This window comes from Zalophus californianus, chromosome 12 (genome assembly GCF_009762305.2).
Source record: "Zalophus californianus isolate mZalCal1 chromosome 12, mZalCal1.pri.v2, whole genome shotgun sequence".
NCBI lineage: Eukaryota > Metazoa > Chordata > Mammalia > Carnivora > Otariidae > Zalophus > Zalophus californianus.
This window is the reverse complement of record NC_045606.1, coordinates 56,100,613-56,106,612: the sequence shown is the minus strand read 5'-3', so window position 1 is coordinate 56,106,612 and position 6,000 is coordinate 56,100,613. Positions and strand designations below refer to the sequence as shown.

General features: G+C 50.8%; 1 protein-coding gene across 8 annotated transcripts in view; it reads left to right on the top strand.

Moving 5' to 3' along the window:
- The first annotated feature begins 1,360 nt into the window (after positions 1-1,360).
- The window catches only part of OSBPL3 (oxysterol binding protein like 3), a 174,078-nt gene continuing 169,438 nt past the window's right edge, over positions 1,361-6,000 (top strand). For 7 of the 8 annotated variants that reach the window (XM_027573549.2, XM_027573551.2, XM_027573547.2 and 4 more), the window contains exon 1: positions 3,454-3,769. The gene's annotated coding sequence lies outside the window, so the exon portion shown is untranslated. Of the gene's footprint in view, positions 2,249-3,453; positions 3,770-6,000 lie in introns of those variants that run through there. The other variant, XM_027573545.2, reaches the window with a different exon arrangement.

The following is a 6,000-nucleotide window of genomic DNA, read 5'->3' as shown; positions in this document are numbered from 1 at the left end:
GTGAAAGAACGCTGACAAGGTGTTCCTATGTGACTAAACACTTTGATTCATATTCCAGATGAAGGGGAAAGAAAAATGGGTACAGGATGGGGAGGGTTTTATCATCGCTTCAGACAAGTGTTTCCTCCACCCCCATTCATAGTGGCAGTGGCAAAAAGAGGACACTTTAAGAGGGTAGGAGGCCTGCGTCTAACCACTCAGAGTCTATATGATTATAGACAAGATGCCGGAATGAACTCTCTCCACCTCCCTCATAAAAGGGATCGATGAGGTGATGAACTATAGTTCCTTCTCATTACATTTGTCTTGTAGCCACCATTCTAGAAGATTGACGCTCTAATCGTATGATGATTTAAGATCTTAATCTTAAAGTGGCTTTAAGTTCATATAGCCCCAGCCTGGTAATTCTGTATCACCTACATGTGGATCGATCTATCAGTAATACCTTCCTTTTTTTTTTTTTTTAAGATTTTATTTATTTATTTGACTGGGAGAGAGAGAGAGAGCACAAGCAGGGGGAGTAGCAGAGGGAGAAGGAGAAGCAGGCTCCCAGCTAAGCAAGGAGTGCGAGGTGGGGCTTGATCCCAGGATCCTGGGATCATGGCCAGAGCTGAAGGCGGATGCTTAACCCACTGAGCCACCCAGGCGCCCCCAGTAATAGCTTCCTAAAACACTGTTGAGAAGGATTCTGAGGCCCTGTTTGGACTCAGTAGGAAAGACAGCCTTGACTTAATAGTGATGGCTGGCATGAGGCAGGGAGGGGAGCGGCAGCGAATAAGCCAAGCTATGTCACCCCTGATCTCATCCAATGCCTTCACTTCACAGGAAGAAAATGAGAAAATAGAGAAAGGTGCTCTCTCAGAATCAGGAAGTGGTCATGACAGGACAGGAACCCAGGTAGTCTGATTCTAGAGGCCTCTGGAGTTCCCCACCGTGACATTCTATTACCATCAGCTTCCTTTACCATCAAAAACATGTACACTTGAAAAACATCTGCTTACCTATTACGAATTTTGGAAGCTTAGAACATTCAGCCAACTTTGAACAATTCCCACCGTGATGGGTATGTCTCCAGAGATTAAAAAGTATTTGTTCAATCGTTCAAAGAGGGTCTTCAGAAACTCATACTACAGAACCACTGATCTCCACCAGAGTAGACATTCAGGTCCTTGCTTTAAAATAAAAGTTTGAGGAGAAAGCTAATTTAGGACATTAATGAGATTTTTCAAGAATAATTAGCTCTGCATGGGACTCAACTTTAATTTTTTTTTTCCTTTTGTTTTTTGGAGCTGGTGAGCCTAGAAGCTTATTTAGGAGAAGAGGAAATGAAACTATGAAAAGGCACAGTACAATTCCTTTTTTTCTTGGAGGCAAGGCACAATATGAATATGAATAACTCTCTCATCCTGTCAAATTAACCACCTCAAGAACAGATAGAAAAAACAAATAGACACACTTGGTTATTTGGAAGAAATTGAAGAAAAAGCCGAGAACGGTTTGCTAGTTTCAACAATAAAGTCCTATGCAAATAACTTCCTTTAGGATTTAAAGCTTGTCTCCTGCAGAAAACAAAACAAAACAAAAACACAACAAACCAAACAATGCTAATGAAACGGTGAAGAGTGGAAATGAAAAAAAGAAAGAAAAAAGGGCTTGTAGGAAGGGGAGGAAAGAGCGAGCTTCTCTCCCAGAGAGGAATTACCGAAAAATGGAGCAAGGGTTGGGAAAACTAAGTCTGAGTTGCTCAGGCATTCCGGGCTGGGCGTGGGCAAGGCGCTTCCTTGAATTCATTACGAGTGGTCCGGGCGCCTGCCAGACATGTTCGTCCACCTGGCGTTCCTCGGGTGCGGGGCGATGACTGAGGAATTTCCGAGTCATTAGATTTTAGATCTTATGCACTAAGGTTCTCAGGGTGTGCGACGCGGGCAGCATTCGGTGAGTTCATTCTGCAGCGTGTCCGGATCCCCCCGCCCTCGCTCGCCGCCTGCCAGATCCCAAACTGACAGTCCCAGACATTCCGCGACAGGGATGGTTCCAGCAAGCGGAAAACGGAGCGCAATGAATGAAATGTGAATAGTGGGGGCTCCGGCAAGAGACTCAGAAACCTCAATGTGCGGTCAGTTGGGAGACTGGAAATGCGTCCAGTGCCACAAGTGATATGTGGCGCTGGAATTTAACATTTTGGAGATTCTCTTCTGTGTGGGGCACCAAGCCCAGCGAGCCACACTTCCTTGTTCAGCTCGGTCAGGTAGGTTAGCTGGGTCTTCTGGGAGGTTAGATACCTTGCATTTTCCATTTCCTTTGCCTGGAACGCTCTTCCCGAGACTGAGGTGTGGCAGCTCCTTTCCCTGGTTCAGGAACCTGCATAAAAGCCACCTCCGCCAAGAGGCCGTCAGGGCACTTCGCAGCTTCGGATGCCTACTTAAGAAAACTTCGCATAGCAATTGCCCCGGTGTTCATAGATCATCCGTATGTACTCGTTTGTTTATGTATTTGTGTATGTTCTTGTTTATGGTGTGCTTCCCATTAAAACCTCAGCTCCGTGAGAGCAGGAACCTGGTGTGCCATTATCACCGAAGCGAGTCCACGTCTGCTCCAGGCGCACACAGTAGGCGCTCAGTAAATGTTAATTCCTTTTCCACCCAGCCACCTGTGGCACTCGACACATCTGCAGTCTCCAAACTGGCCCAGGTGCTCAGTTGCTGCATTCTTGGTAGGATCAAAGGAGCCGGAGGAGCGAGCGGGCAGTTAAGTCGGGGGGACTTCCTTGTCTATCAAGGAGCTCCAGCATGTTGTTAACTATGATGCTCTTTCTCCCTTCCCTCTTGCACATGAACAGCGTAGAACAAAACGACCACACTCCCCTCAGTCTTCTCCTGGCACCCCGGCACGAATCTGCACCCAATGCCTCTGGATGTTAGGGTCACACTCTTGGGCGGGTGTCCCACGCCGAATCTGTCCTTCGTCATCCGATGCCTGCAACCCTCCCTTCACTACGTTTTTTTCCCCTCCGTTCTCAATCCCTTTGCCTCTGACTTCCTCAAGAGGTCGAGTTCTCTGCCTGTTCGCACGTGTGTCTCCTGGAACCGTCTCCTTAAACCAGCCCCTCCCGCGCCGCCCTCACTTTTCTCTGTTCTCCCTCTCTTCCCTCCTTCCCCGGCCTGGAAATGCCACTCGAGGAACACTTAGTTGAGCCCCTTCGCGACGCTGCTGCAGCTCTCCTCTCCCTCCTCCCCTCCCACCTGCGGGGAACCGGGGTCCCAACCGCCCAGACTGCGTCATGGAATCCGCTCGCTCCTTTCAAGTATATCGCTCCACCTTCTTCCTCGGGGTCGACTCCTGATTGGTGTGGTCACTCAGCCGCCCTCTCCGCCCCGCCGGTGTGGCTCCGCCCCCAGGACGGCCACAGGCTCCTCCTCCCCGTTCCCCGCCTTGCGCTGCTCCTCCAGCTAATCTACTGGCGGCGCGCGGAGAAGTTCTGGGCAAAGTACCGGGAACTGGCCGCGCGACCGCAGCGCCACCGAGCCAGGCAGGGCAGTGCAAGGAGACCCCAGCGCAAGGCGGCCGGTGCACGGCGCGGGCTCGGGCCCCGCTGTCCTTCAGCGAGCGGCCGTCCCCGCCTCGGGCTCCTGCGGCTGGCACGGGAACTGTCGGCTGCGCGTTGCGGAGGGACCGGAGAAGCGGGCTTTGCCGCCTCCCGAGTGTGTGGACCAAGCCCGAAGCCGCACACCGGAGAAGTTGGCGGCGTCCCCGGCGGCGGAGCGTGCAGGTAAGCGCTGGGACGCCCGCCAGAATGGTTCTGGGGTGGTGGGGGCCAGAGGCGGTGCGGGCTCGCAAGGGCTGAGGTTTGGGGGGCGCCACCAGTCACCGTAGGACCAGAGTCTGTCTCCTGTCGCCCAGGGAAGAACCGGCTGGTGGGGCAGCCCCGAGCAGGGGAGATTGCGGTCGCGGCCGGCGCCAGGCTCCGGGGAGGTAGGGCCGTGGTGCTGCTCTGAAGGGGACTGTTTGGCCGGGATTGACGGCGAGGAGACGGCGAGGAGGCGCCGAACGCGGGCGCCTGGGTCCGGGCGCCGGAGGATTCGGCGCGGAGAGGCTGTCCTGGGCAGCCGAGAGGCGCGGCGCCGGGGTGAGAGGCACAGGAAACCTGTGTAAGTGGGCCGAGCGCTAGGCTTTACCACATCCGCAGGTTGGGGCGTGCTGGGGGGACCCGGGCGACGCTGGCCTTGCAGGCGCCCAGCTCGCCTGCGTCCCCTGGCTCGTCTTGCCCCACTCCCGGTTTTCCCCGCCAGGGGCACCCGCCCCTTGGGCGTCCGAGCGCCCTGGGAAACGTTTGCAGCCTCTAGAGTCCCTGAAGGGCATTATGGTAGATCGTCCAGATATTTATTTCTTTCCGGAGCAAGCCGCCGTCCTTCGTTAAAGCAACTTTCCGGCCACCTTCGGCACACTTGTACTCTTCTTCCTGCGTCTCACAAAGTACCAGTCTCAGTCGGGACCCTGAGCTGAGGGGGCTCTGAAGTCGTCGGTTTTGACCTGTCTGGGAACTGTGCTAAGGTGCATCTGAAGTCCCCTCCCCCCCAGATGGTGCACTGACCCTCACAGTTTGAGAACTGGGCTGGGCGTTTATAAATATTTTAAGCTGCAGCTGCAAAAGAGATCCTAACACAGGTAAAAATGTGGGTCTTACTTCAGATCTTCCACACTCTACATCCGAGCATCTTACAAGATGAGGTTTCCCCTTCTGGCCAAAGGACACCAGGCAGGCTTGGGCTGAAATACACCCTAGCTAAATGACCATTTCCGCCCCCCCCCCCCAACTTGCTGGCACTCCACCCTGTTTGGTGTTCCTCATAGCGCTCTCTCTCTGAAATTATCTCCTTGGGCTGTTTACTATCTGTCTTCCCCCACTAGAATGGAAGTTCCAGGAAAGCAGAGACCTTACCGGTCTTGTTCATCACTCCGTCCCCAAAGTCAGCAACAGTGCCTGACACACAGGAGGTCTGTAAGAAAAAATTATGGAATAAATGAATAAAAACTCTGTAAAATATGAAGAATGGTGGTTTCATACCTGGTTTTGATTTTCGTGCTTATTTATCCGTTTTTTTTTCTATTGGGAAAATTAACAAATACCAATAATTACTATAGATTGAGTACCTACTAAGACCTGGATATGTGCTAGAACTTTATATAGATTACCTCATTAAACATTATCACAGTCTTATTATTAGCTAGGTATGTCTAAGCAGATGGGAAGTTGAAGCTCTAGCAGCTTAACCAGTTTCCCCGAGATTATCCTGACAGAACTAAAATTCTAGTTCATTTTCTGTTGTGCTGGACCACTTCCAAGAAACTAAAATGTGGTTTTCACTATTACAATCAATAGACGTTTAGCTTTATTTGTAATAAAAACTATTGCTTAGTCAAAAGAATATTTGGTGCTTTAGTATTACTGAGATACAGTTTCAGTACTAGCTAATAGTTAACATTGTAGGACAGATACTACCAGGCTGCCAGAGGTTGCATTATCTCATTTAATCTTCACCAGCTTATAGGCAGTGTTTTGAGGTTCATTTTTCATATCAAGAAACTGCAGCCTAGGTTCGGGAACTTGCCCCCAGTCAATAGTAAATTGCTAAGCTAGATTTTTGTTAATAGTCTGTCTGACTCGGAATCTTTAGCTCCTTCCATGACACAGAAATCTCTCCTGCTCTCACTAATTAGTTGTTAACGATAGAGTCCAGTGATACAATACATTAAAAGCACGTGAGGTTGGGCTGTAAACTTACTGCTGGTAATATCAAGCGTTTAGTTGTACTATTTTCTGAATTGAGACTTTTTTTTAAGATTTTATTTATTTATTTGACAGAGAGAGACACAGCGAGAAAGGGAACACAAGCAGGGGGAGTGGGAGAGGGAGAAGCAGGTTTCCCAAGGAGCAGGGAGCCCGACACGGGGCTTGATCCCCGGGACCCTGGGATCAAGACCCGGGCCGAAGGCAGACGC